General features: G+C 48.4%; 1 protein-coding gene across 5 annotated transcripts in view; it reads left to right on the forward strand.

The window, feature by feature from the left end:
* Positions 1-13847, forward strand: part of PRICKLE2 (prickle planar cell polarity protein 2) — a 311761-nt gene that overhangs the window by 271844 nt on the left and 26070 nt on the right. The gene's annotated exons all lie outside the window — the stretch shown is intronic.

The raw sequence follows: 13847 nt of genomic DNA on the forward strand, positions 1-13847 counted from the left end.
AAGACAACATTCAGGAGAAGAGGCAGCTGTGAGCCAGAGGCAGTACTCACAACACTGGGTAATGCTTGAGATGCCACAGCACCCATGACCGCTTCCGAGGCTGCTCCAAACCCCAGTGTCTCATTAGGGAGCTCATTTTAACTTGTAGATAGAGACCAAAGAAATGTGGATAGACAGGGGAAGACAGGCAGGCTGAAAAGGAGCAAAGGGGAAAGAGAGAGAAAAACCATCCGATGCCTGCTTTCTCCAGCCCAGTGGTCGAGCTGGTTTGCCGGTGAGGCCTGACGTGGGTGTTCTCTAAGAGGGGCTACGCAACGTGTAGTCTGAGCATGGAAGCTCGCTGCAGTCTGCAGTGAGCCAAGTACTAAACATGACAGTGTTTCGGAACTCTGAACAATTTGACCTTGCCGCCACATCCAAGTGCATGCTCGGCGGGCTCGCCTTCTCGGTCCAGGTACGGACCAGTCAGGGCGTCGAGCAACCCACGAGGGACTTGTACGTGGCATGTGCTGCGTGTCAGTCATGCTCAGTCATGCTCAGGAGGGTCACATATCCATCCCCGGTGGATTGAAAATAAAAAAACAGGTCCATCGCCATGGATAGCTGAGAAATGCTGTCCTGAGATGCACTTCCCTTATGGGTGGAGCCCCCAAGGAGGGAGACATAGGTCTACCCCTTACATCAGGGACCCCAGAGTCCAATGCCTCTTGGTGGAGCTGATGATAAACTTGCGCATGTCGGCCCCGTCCGGAGGTGACAGCCCCAGCTCAGCTCCAGCTGGTCGTTGCCACGTGAAAGATATTTATTTATCCAGCCAGCAGCTATGTAGCTCTTACCCTGTGCCAAACTTCGTTCTAAGCGCTTTATAAATATTAACTCACTTCATTAAACCCTCCCAGCCCTACGAAATGGATATACTATTGAGAGTCTCATTTCAGAGTTGAAGCAACCGAAGCACAGAGAAGTTGAAGGGTTTGCCCAAAGTCACCCAGCTTTGAAAGGGTGGAATGGGGATTTGAACATGTGCCTATGACCCCCAAGCAGTGTTCGTCTTCATACCAGCTTGCCAACAGTTCTGGTTCCTCCAGACAAGTTAAACGTGTGGATTTTTAAAATGTGAAATCTACTGAAACTCTGCTGGACAAGCAAAACATGTCTCTAAGTCATAGGGTGTCTCTACAGGGTGTTTTTAACCCTTATCCCTCCCAAACGCGGTCACATCTGTGTTCTCGTGTGTCCTAGAGGACAAATAGCAGGTATCTTTATCCTCATATTTTAGATGAAACAAAAATGAGGCCTTAGTGACTAAGCACCTTACCTCATGTCGTAGAAGCAAGCAATTAGTGCCAAGTGATGACTGCCTGGCTTTCGGCCCAGTTGGTGCTATTCTCGAAAAATGTATATGCTATAATTATTTAAGAGGCCAGGAGATAAATAGGTAATTCAGCCTCTGAAGCAGTGTTTCTCGAAGCTAGAGCACCTGCATTAGACCGTGGCTGCTTGATTCAAACATAGAATCCAGGATGTCCCCCCCAAACCTTCTGCATCAGACCCTAAGGAGGGGGGACCCAGGAAACTGCATTTTAACCAGCTCCCTGCTAAAGCAGATGCAACCACTGTCTGAGAACAGCGGTTCCTGGGCTTGTCTATTTTGACTTTATTGTCCCCATGCAGTGACTTAGGAGAAAATCAGGAGATCTGGGTGTTGGGAAATATTGGAAAGGCCACGTGATTAAGTCTGAAGCATATACCACCTCAGATCCTAAAGAAGAGGCATGGGATTTATCCCCATGATTTTCTTTGGGCCCTTGGGCAAAGCACCGAATGCCGCTCTGTCTCTGAGATTTGGGGGAAGCATCCCTGAACTGTGTCTGATACCTGAGATCAGCACTGCCCAGTGAAGCCAGTAGCCACGTGTGACTATTGAAATTTCGATTCATGAAAATTAAATGAAATTAAAATTTCAGGCCGTCAGCTGCTCTAGCCACATTTCAAGCACTCAAGAGCACTGAGCAGAATCTGAAATTACATTTAATTTCAATAGCCACATGTAGCTAGAGGCCACCCTGTTGGACAGCACAGATGGCAGGAGGGAGCTGGTAGGATGGACACAATTTTAACCCCATTATTTGTCTCTTTAGAAATTCTCCCATGAGCCCCAATTTTTCAGATTGTCAGTTCATGGTTTGGAGTACCAGTTCAAATCCAGCCTTCATCATGTCGGAGCTGGGTGGCCTTGCACAGTTGCTTACATTCTGTAAGGCTCAGTTACCCCATCTACGGTATTTAGTGAATAACTGTACTTCCTTCGTAGTGTTTTGGGGAGAAGTATATGATAATGCATTTAAACTCATTAATAGAGTCTTTGATACAGAGGACCTTCTATAATGGTTACCTGATACTTTCTGCTATGATTGCATTTTTATCATTCTTATCCCAAGCATACGGGTGCACAGCTTTGGCCTCCAGGAATGTTTTGGCTACTGACATCTCCCAGCGTCCCCCAGCTATGCAGGTTTGCATTTTTAGGTTTGCAGATGTTCCCGTGGGATCCCTTTTTTTTTTTTAACCAGTATGCGAAGAGCATGAGAAACAGAACTAAAGAAGTGCATTCTATGCCCCTGTGTTTCCATAGATCTGTCAGACACAGCTGTGTGGAAGAAAGATTGTAGCTCGTACTCTAAGTACTGCTTCATCCTTGGTCACTGAAGCAAACCTTGAATAGCCTTCCAGATCCTACGCTGTGTACACACACACACACACACACACACACACATTCACACATGCATCCCAAAGACGTGGTATTAACTAGACTTGGAAAGTCGGTCGTTTTGCCACCAACCCCCACTGTTGCATTTAAATTTTGCTAGAAAATTCCCTAGTCTTTTGAGAAGGCAGTGCTCAGAACTGTGTATCTTTAAATCCTGGAATCCCAGTCTGTGAATAACAAGTATGTGTCATAGAAGGCTTAGTCAAAACACCTTGATCCTTAGGTGAAAGCTAGTTTTCTAGATAATGGATTTTTTTTCTTCCATAGTCAATAACTCACATTATGGAATAAGTTTGTAGTATTTAGTCTGACATAAAGCATGATCTTTTTGTAGGCAGCATTTTTCCTTTGAACAGATCTGGAGAAACAGCCCCAGTGACTTGCCAGCCTTAGATCTGGGCTTGGCCACCTCCTGATTTGTTGAGAACCGGGAGCGTACTGCCCGTTCTCCCCGGAAAACACCGTCCATCCTTTATGCTCGCGCAGAGTGAGTCAGGCGAGCACGTCACCAGTGACACCAGCACCGTGGGGAGCCTCACAGAAGCTCTTGAACCCTGCCATTGCCTACACGTGCCTGCGAAGCCCCTTGCAGCCTGGGTGACCACAGGATTGCAGGCAGTAGGAACAGCAGCAGCAACGGGGATTGTGGGGTGTCGGTCACGTACTCGGCACAGTTCTAAGGGCTTTGTGCGAACCGGCTCACCATATCCCTATGAGGTAGACACAGTTGTTACTCCCATCTTACGGATCACCTGAGTGAGACGCTGAGAGGCTGTGTAACTCGAGACCGCACTGCTTGGCAGTGGAAGAGCAGGATTCAAACACGGGCATTCTAGCTCCAGGCGCGTGCCCTTAACCACCGTACCATGGCACACGTGGATGGTGATGATAGTCGTAACAGGTGACAACCGTGAGACAGGCTATGGGCTGACATGATGGTGATGTCACAGGTAACATCTCTCTAAATCCTCATAACAGCCCTGTGAGAAAAGTCTGATTATTTTCCCCATTTTACAGATAAGTATGCTCGAGTCCACGGGAGGTGTGACCTCCCCATGGTCACCACTGACAACCAGGACCCGAAGCTGGGTGTGATAGTCTGCAGGGCCCTTGCTCTCAGTCTCTGTGATAAAATCCCCACAGGAAGGGTCATGGTCACAGTCCGGATTTGCACAGTGACTCCGTCTGAAGGGACCAGGATTTCTTTTCCTGTCGCAGCCAGTCTGCTCATGTCCGTCTGGCCTTGGCACGGCAGAAGGCAAAGCTGGCAGTCCGAGGTGACATGCCTGGGTCAGGGGCACTTAAAGACAAAGAAGACAGGTGCAGACAGTCTAGAGGTGGGCACCTGGCAGGAGACACCCGCTGAGAGCAGAGGAAGGCTAGTCAGGGCCACGGTTCAAGTCACACTGGGGCCAGGTGAAGAGCAGAGTTCGAATCAGGACCAGTGGCTTCAGGCAGAGGCCGCCCCAAAGGACAGCTGGAGGTGGTCAGCTGGTCCCCAGCCAGGCGCCCTGGAGCACAGCAACGAGGCTAGGAACACGGCTCTTCCTGGAGGGTCAGCCACGTGCCGTAAAGAGTGGCTGGGTCACAGAGAGCTGGGACCTGTAGGAAGGAAATGCAGGTGTGGATGGTTTCTGTGCATTCGTTCACTCATTCATTCATTCGGCCAGCCAGTGTGACTTGAGAGATTACCCTCTGTTACTGCAGAGTCAAAGACAGCATGGGCTATAGCCCAGTCTGCCAGAGCTGGAAATTGGACTTCGTGGTTTAATACCTCTGTGACCCTGGGCTTATCTTTTCTGTGCCTCCATGTCCTCGTCTTTGAAATGAAATGACAGCAGTGCCTTCTAGGGTTGTTGTGGGAATTGAATTAGTTAATTCCTGTAAAGAACTTAGGACAGTGCCTGATGTCCTCTAAGTGCTCAGTGCTATTAGCTGATAATACTATTTAGTAGGTGCCCCTGCCTCTGCAAGGTGCTAGGGATACAATGCTGAGCTAAAGTGGACAAGGGGCCTACCTTCCTGCCCCTCACAGTCTAGTGGAGTTTAGTAGATAGCAAGCATCTAATTGTACAATCTGAAATTGAATCTGTGGGAAGTGCGGGCTAAGAGGGCATACAACGAAGGATATAGCTGAGTTAGGAAGGTTAGAGTATCCTGAAAAAAGCCATGTTTACGAGACAAGGGAAGGAGGATTCCAGGCAGCAAGAGCAGCATGTGCAAAGGCCCTGTGGTATGAATGTACAGCAAGTATAAACACATGAAAGAAGGCCCACAGTGTAAACAGCCTTGAAGACTGATATAAGAGGATGGGTAGGATGGTGATCTAGGAAAGAAAATGGGCAGGTTGACAGTGCCCTTGAGGGAAGGGTCCTGAGAGACAGAAGAGGATCCAATTGAAAACCTGGAAATGTCCACAAGTTTGCCAACTCTGTGATTCTTGACCCAGGCCAGCATCAGCTGAACGCACGTGTCATTGGCCTGGATATGTAGAGACCCAGCCGAAATAGAGTCGGAAAGGGCTTCCTACTGCCTTGGATGAGTGCTGCACGGTTGTGGCACCTCTACACCTTGACAAGGGCCACTTCGTTGTGCAACACCGAGATGCACTGATTGCTAGGGGGTCGCGGGGTAATTTTTCAGTCTTGCTGGCAAATGGGGAGAGAACGAGAGAATGACAGTGTGGGGATTTGGAGCAACAACTGGAACAACTCACTTGACCAAGAATGTCTGAAATGTTTTTTAATCCTTGTAATGCCAAACATTTCTATATTTAATTCTGGGCAGGAACATTGCTCCTTTTCTTCCGCACGGTTGGGATATGCATCCTCTACTCCAGTTTCTTGATTTAAACGGTTGGGTCAAACCTTCTAACCAGCTGGCACCCCTTCCTTGAGCGGCCACACCTCAGTCGTGCTCATGAATTTTACGGCCCAGATCCTTTGTTCCTCCCCTCGGCTGGGAAGGATGGGTGGCCCGGTCTGGAATTACAGATTAGAAAACCCAGAGTCCTGGCAGTTGGCCTCAGGGCCAGCCTGGAGAAGGCATTAAGATTGTCTTAATTCATGGGAACTGCAGAACTCTTGTTTGCAAGTGTCAGAATTCCAACTCAACTCTGGTGTAAACAGATAAGTTTGTTTTCTTTAAATCAAGTGTCTACAAAGTTCACAGGACTTTGGTTCTGGGAACAGCTGGGTCCAGGTGCCCACATGATGTCGTGGGGACCCACCTTCTTTCCCTGTCTCTCTGGGTTCTTGCTTCCTCCCATGGGCTGGCTTCGTTCTCAGACAGGCTCTTCCCAGTGGTAGCCGAGATGGCGGTGGGCAGCTCTAGGCTAACATTCACTCGCATCAGGTGAAGGGGAAGGGGAACTTACCTTTTGTAATAGTGTCACCAAAAGTTCCAGAATGGAGTCTCATTTGCCTGACTTGGGTCACCTGACAATTCTTAAACTAAGTCCTGTGGTGGGAGGAGCAGAGGAATGTCCACTCTGATTGGTCCGTCCTGAGTTACATGCCTACCCTAATACATAGGCGGTGGGGTCCAGTGCATCTAAGCTGCAGGGACTGAGAGTGCAGGTGGGCTTCTCAAAGAGAGATCAAGGTAGTATTTTTCAAAGGAAGTGGGATTGTACTGCAAGGAAGTAAACAGCACAGGTTTCTGCTACTGAGCGCATCCCGGCTGGGGCATCCCAGACATCTGGGACTGACCTTGGATCTAGTTCCTTCCTCCAGAAGCCCCATCATATGAACTTGACATCCTATGTCCATTATGTGTGTTCGCCATGGATTTCTGGAGACAAGGGGGCGTGTCTCTGTGGTGATTTCAATGCAGGGAATTCAGGCCAGCAAGGACATGTTTTACAAGGGCAGATTGGACAGAGCCCAACCCTCTGCTCAGTGTTGAGGATGTGATGCAGGTTTCTGACTGGTCCCTTGGGGTGACTTTCTCTGTGTTCCTTATGGAAGCCGTGCCCTCTTCCTGGTATTTCATGGCTTTGAACCAGACTCACAGACCAAGGGCCAGATGAAAACCAGCAGAATGAAAGTCGTGGCAGAATCTGTCCATCTCGTGTTTCTCTTTTTGGGTCAGTTTCGTGCTATGTGTGGAAGCCGAGGATATTCTCAGAGCCAGGTTGGGAGGGGGGGGCAGTGGACAGACCAATCTGGACAGAGCTCACCCCAGAGGGGCCAGTGCATGCCTGCTACAGGTCATGGTCTCACTGACATTTTCTGGGTTCAGAAAATTTTTTCCAGTGTCCTGGTTTTTAATAACCATTCAGGAGGCTTATTTATAACCTCCCTGGGCGTGAGCAGTCATCTCTACCCAGAGTAAGTAACCATGGTTGCTGACAGGAGAGAAAAGGTTGCTGATCTTATTCATTTTATTACTGAAAAGGCAACACTGGAAAATGGGTCCGGGGTGGAGGCAGGGGGCCGATGGGCTCTTCAGACTGGTACAAGATTTTACAGAGAAGATTTTTAAAGGACCTGTGTGCATTTCTCTTGGAGCTTTTGAATGTGGGAGTCTCACAAAGGGAAACACCATTGCTCCCATCTGCTTGATAATGGCTTTGAAACTCAGGTTTTTAGGATTTATTTTTTTTAAATATGGGCAACTAAGAAAAGGTACAAGAGAAAAATTAAGAGGGAAATAGGGAAAAATATATCCCAGCTCTTACCACTCGACTAGTGCTAATATTTTGCTGAATTTTCAAGTTTTTTCCCTTTATAGCAGTGTGTTATTTTTTCTGAACTGTAAACACACTGAGTTTTGTCACTTGCATTGTCATTAGCTTATTTTCATAGTTTTTGTCACCATCATATTTAATGACTGCGTTAATATTCAGTCGAATGGCTGTCCCCATGTCCCTGGAATGGGACATTTAGGAGGTTCCCAAACTGATTTGTATTGAAATCTTGATTTCTTTTGACTTACATCAACAAAACGTACTTTTTTGACTCACTCTTTCCTTATAAACATAATCAAAACTTCTAAATAGTTTGGCGCAGCTTCTCACCAGATGCGTGACCTCCTCACTTGAGCATCTCCTCCACGGAGTGTTCTGGTGGGAATGGGAGGCCCATCAGCGATTCTGTGCCAACCATCCCTGGCCCAGCCACCCCTCCTCTGCCCAGACATGAAGTGCCTCCCGAGCAGTGGAAAATGAGTGTGATTAAAACCCCACTTCCTAGTACAAGCCACCTGGGGCAGCTTTGGGGAATCTATTTCTCCATGTAAACAGTCACCATCCCCTCCATCAATTACTTACCCGGGGACCACCTACATCTCATTCATCTGGGATGCTTGTCAACAGTGCACATTCTTGGGTCCATCCCAGTCCTGCAAACAGAATCTCTCAGGGCCCAGACCTGGGAACCAACATTTCTAATCAATGCCCCCAGAGAACTCTTAGGCCCACTAAGTTTGAGGAGCATGGAGCTAGAGAAACCCAGATCATGCCTGAGCCAGCACCCCTCCCTACCACCCTTCCCTACCACCTTGTCTGTGGTTAGAACTTTCTTCTTACCTGTGGTTCCCCTTTGTATCTTCTCTTATCCATGAGTCTCCTGTTTAGACAAAAGAAAAATTAGACTATGCTGCTTTTTTTTTTTTAAAGATTTTATTTATTTGACAGAGAAGAGAGAGACAGAGCACGTGCGAGCAGCGGGAGTAGGAGAGGGAGAACCAGGCTCCCATACTGAGCAGGGAACCCGATGCGGGGCTCAGTCCCAGGACCCTGGGATCATGACCTGAGCCGAAGGCAGTCACTTAACCAGTTGAGCCACCCAAGCAACCCTAGATTATGCTTCTTCTAAAAAGCTCTGAAAATGCCCCTGACATCTGACATCAAATAGCCCTTGGTACAGTAAATAGCACCTTAGGAAGCTAAGAGCACATTACCTGAAACACAGATGGTGTATTTCTTAAGTACCCAGTATGGACTATATGTGAAAGAGGGTAATACTTGCCAAGAGCATTTGGTGGTTTTGGTGTTGTCATTGAATGCAGCAGGAAAAGTGGACGATAAAATACTCTAACCTCCAAACAGGGCCTGTTTTGGCTGGAAATCCATACACAAGTAAAAAGGCCAGGAAACCAAAGTTTCCCATGAATTCAAGGAGGGTTGATTGGTTGGTTAACTTAGAATAATTTTCACAAGCATCACTGTGAACACCCAGGTAGCTGTGTGTGCGTCTGTGTGTGTTTTTCCCAGCCGTGTGGACCAGGCACCACCTCCCGCCTGCCCTTCCCAAATCAAAACCAGAGCACGACATGTTTCTGGGAGGCAGCTGTCACACATCAGGCTGAGTAAACAGGCGGGGCACTGTCTAGAAGATGAAGTCTGTGTCTTCCAACACAAAATTACTAAGAAAAAGCCTAGTGTTTTCTTTGGTACAAAAACTTTTAACAGCTTAAAAATGTCCTGCTGAATTCCCCTTCCACTTAACTAAAACAGACCTATTTCCCCCATTCCTTTCCTCGGTTCCAGAAAAGAGCCTTTCTCAACTCCTGGCTATGAGAGGGTTTGGTGTCCCAGTTTGCGAATGACCCAGCTCCTGTCTTCTCTTTTCTCTTCTATTCTTCCCATGTACAAGGAGTGGGGGCAAAAACTTGATCATTTTGCTCTTTGCAGAAAGCAATAGAAAACGTCCTTTGGTGTATTTCTGTTCTCTGGGCCTTTCGTTGAAACAGATCCTTGACTCTCAACTGCAAAGCGCAAGGGATCCCGGCTTCTTGGAGTCAGTCATCCCTCCCGGTCCTGTCTGCACCCCCCCCCCCAGGGTGTTATCAGTCTAGGGCCACCTGTGAGGCCTTATTCTGATTCTGACGGCATACTCTCAGTGTGACTGTCCTGGCAGGGATTCTGTGCCCCACCCCCCAAACTGAGCAGTCTGGACCTTGCCTGGGTATCTCAGTCCGCCCAGAGCCGACTACCTGATGGCTGCCTTTTAAGTTAGAGGTGCTGATTTTCAAAGGCAGAAAAATCCAGTTCAGGCTTTACTTGTGTCTTTTCCTTGGGAGCAGATTGAGCTCAGAGCTGGAAGGGAGAGGAGAGAACAGCCTAGAATAACTCAATTTTTTTTTTTCTTTCTTTCTTTATATCTGGATACTGGCTTTTAGGTAAAAAGACCAGAAGAGAAATTCCCTTTACCTGGGACACACATTCATACACAAAGGCCCTTGTGGTGTGAGCAGGGTGGTCTAGGTCAGGGGTTCTCAGCAGGGGTGAGTGGGGAGGGGGTGGGGATTTTGTCACCTAGGGGACATTTAGCAATGTTTGGAGACCTTTTTTTTAAAGATTTATTTATTTATTTGAGAGAAAGAGAGAGAGAGAACAAGGGAGAGGGACAGAGGAAGAGGGAGAGAGAATCTCAAGCCGACTCCATGCCGAGGGCAGAGCCTGACACAGGGTTGGATCCCACGACCCCAAAATCACAACCTGAGCTGAAACCAAGAATGAAACACTCAACTGGCCGTGCCACCCAGGCGCCCCGTTTGGAGACATGTTTGATTGTCACAACTTGGGGTGCAGGGTGCTAGTGGCTTCTAATGGGCAGAGGTCAGGGTACTGCTCCACATCGTACAAGGCACAGAACAGCACCTTCCCTCCAGCCAAGAGCCATCGGTCCCATGAGACCCTAGTGTCAAGGTGGAGAAAGCCTGGTCTAGACACAGGGTATTGTCTTGGAAATCATCACTTCCCACAGAAGCACTCAGAATCACATCTGAGGAGGGCCTGATGGCTTGTGAAGGGGCCTCCCGGGCCCGGCATTTCAAAAGCACCCCCTGCAGCAGAAAGAGCCCTTTGTGCGTCCTGCTCTGACCCCAGCTGCAGCTCACGCTGGGGTTTCGTGTTTAAGGGTCACACTGACCTGGTTGAAATCCCACTACCGCTGTAGCTGTGTGACCTCAGGCTGTGGCTTAAATCTCTCAGCCCCTCAGCTTCCCGGAGTGTGAGTAGAAATGTCTGCCCCCCCGGGGCTGTTGTGAAGCATGAGGTAATATGCAGAAAGCACTTAATTGCATGCCTGGCACATGGCAAATTCAATATTTGAGAGTTATTATTATTCTTGTTATCGAGTGCCCCAGAGTGCCGACCTCCTGCCACCTTCTTTTTTAACTGTGTCTCAGCCCGTTGCTCCCTTACCAGGGAGAGGGAAGATTGAATGGAATTCAGAAAGCCTTCTAAGGTACAGGGATGGAAGGAGAGGCCGGAATTGACGGACGGGCGTGATGCTTGGCGGTTCTGTAGATGTCAGGAATCCAGACCCACTCGGACACCCACAGATGGGGAGCTCTGCTGCTTGGACCTTCAGGGATGATTGTAGCAAGAAAGATGAGCCCTTTCTCCCTGGATCTCAATCTCCAGCCTTATCGGAGCTGCAAGAGGCTACCACAATCTGTGGCCTAATTATGCCCATGTAACACCTTTTAGTGCTAAGGGAGTCTGCCCTCCTCAACGTGAGAAAGGCGACTGCCAGCTCCTGGACCTCAGCCTTTCCTTCACTGATTTCCCTTCCCTACCCCCCTCACCCCCAGCATCAATTAACTTCTCAGAGAATTCCCATTCGCCACAGCTTAGAGGAGTTAATTTGTTCTTAGAATCTGTGGATGAGAAACAGGCCCTGCTTTGAGCCCTGAGCTGGGAAGACAATGGGGACAGACAACAATGGAAGTTTTCCACGGAGATCATTATCAGCCCCAGGAGCAAGCCCAGCCAGGCCCTGTCTGCAGATGTGTTTCAGGCTCGGGCCCCTGTGCAGGGAGAGGAATTCCAGCCTGGCCCCAAGGTTCTCATGCCGTTCTCAGTGTAGCCCCAATCTCACCATCCCTGAGGGAACAGTGACCTGTCAGTGGCTGGGCTTTCTATCACCTTGAGTGCTGTCCTTTGTGGCTTTCTTTCCGCTCGGGATTCTGGCTGCCCGAGAAGCAGATGGCTTCCTCTGTCACTTTCCGCCCTCTGAATCTGTTTATTGTGGGGCCCTCGGGAGCCGGGGCACCTGGGCGCCACACCTTTATCTGGCAGTCATAGACGGAGCGCATCGGGTCGGAGGACGTGTTTTAGCCAGCTTTCCTCTGAGCCCCAAGACGACGGCAAAAAGAGAATGTTAAACACTCTTCCGTGGGTGCACACAAGTACCATCTTCTCCCCACCACCCCCGCCCCCATTGTCTTCCACCAGCTGACCCGAAGTCCCCCTGGGAGCCCTGAGATGTGAATACTCTCAGCCAAGCCCCTAATATCCGGTTTCTCCATTGTATACACAGGAGAAGATGCCGCGTCCTCCTTCAGGGCATTCCCCTCCAGATAGATCTCAACATGCTGGCTTTCTAGAGTTGCCATTCAAAACAGGACCATGCTTGTGTGTCTCCCCCACCCACCCAGAATCCCAACAACCCTGTTTTATCTGTTTTCCATCCTCGAGTTTGATACAAGATTGTTTGGGAAACAGAACGGGGAAGAGGAAGACATTTTTAAAAATCTTGATTCTTCGTTCTTGTATTCACGTAGTCAACAAATATTTATTGAGCAGCTACCATGTGTCAGTTACACATTGGCAAATAAATCCGAGCCAGTCCCTGTGTCGGTCAGGGCCCCAGCAGGAAATAGGCGGCACCTTCAGAGAGTAATCAAAGAAAGGCCACTGAGTAGGAACTGAGGACTCAGGGAGAGAACTGCAGCCAACCTGCAGCCTGGGGGAGGGAACCAGGGCAACCCCTTGACCTCTCTCACTCTCTGCCCCTCTGATCTCCTCCCAGAAGTCAAGCCCCATCCACTAGAAGCCAGAGGGTAAGAGAGCCAGCCACTGGTGCAGCTTGCAGGGAAGGACAGGATGGAGATGGTTTACGATCTAGCAGGAGATACACACACGCACACACACACACACGGACAGATTGTAATATGTGCCATGAAGGAAATGAGCAGGGTCAAGAATAGAGAATGTTGAGGGTTGACCAACTAAAAAGGATGATCAGGAAGCCCTCTGGAGGGATATTGAAGCTAAGAATGAGATAAAAGGACTTGGTCCTGCACAGGAAGAGAAGAGGAGGGGAAGGAAGCTATTGGCCTTAGGAATGGCATGTGCAAAGGCCCTGAGGCAAGAGAGAATTTGTGCAGTTCCAGCAACTGAAAGCAGGCCAGCGTAGTTGTCAAGGGAGAGAGAGCTATATTTAGAGCTGTGAAGCAGTCACATTTTATTGCTGGCTCCAGTTCAACCTCCTGGAATCCCTCTGAGAACCCTGTCCTTGTCCCCTGTTTCAGTGAGGTGTCTTAAAGTAGAAAAAGTCAGCTGACTTGCGGAGTGAGTTGAGACAGCAAATGCAAATGTACAAAGAAGGATTAGGTCAAAAATGTCGTGTTGGGGAGTGTGAGGGGAGAACACGCCATTTAAGACAACAAGGTTTTGTTAAGAAAGTCTGTGAACTCTTTCTGTTGATCTTTCTATTGCTGTAGCTTACTTTTACTTTCAGTGCTTAGTCATATCCTGGGTTTCATATACGCAGTACATTTGAATTTTACCCCAAGTATCCAGGCTGAGCCAAGCAACTAATGCATAAATCTGATTAATGTAAAAGCCTTTCCTTAAGTAAACCATAATCTTTGAAAACATATGCTATGCAGAAGTAGGATTCACAAACCCCCTTCTTTTTTTATTGCACAAATTCCCAGGGCCAAACAGAATCCAGGGCTCTTTGGATATGTGTGTTGGTCTTTAAGAAGAAAGATTGAGCAGCTGTCATTTTTCCTGGGTGGATGTTGCCGAAATTACAGAAGGCTTTCCCTTAACCTTCAAAGCTCTGGACCCTTCCACTTCTCTTCAAAATCCCAGAAGTCCAGCAGGAGGATTTTGTATTGTTGGGAGGGGAAATTATCATGTGACATTGCCCTTCTAGAGTCTCGTCGCTGTGATAAGACCAGAGATGAGACCTTCACTAATTCACAGACCTTCACTAATTCACAGACCTTCACTATGTCACATTCATGGAGTAGTGACCAAGGCTTAGCCTTAGCAAATCTCAAGAACCATCCCATGTTTGAGGCCCTTGGCTGCCATTAACATGAAAAAAGGAGC

The sequence above is a fragment of the Ursus americanus genome, chromosome 14 (genome assembly GCF_024610735.1).
Source record: "Ursus americanus isolate L20-20 chromosome 14, mUrsAme1.1.p, whole genome shotgun sequence".
Taxonomy (NCBI): domain Eukaryota; kingdom Metazoa; phylum Chordata; class Mammalia; order Carnivora; family Ursidae; genus Ursus; species Ursus americanus.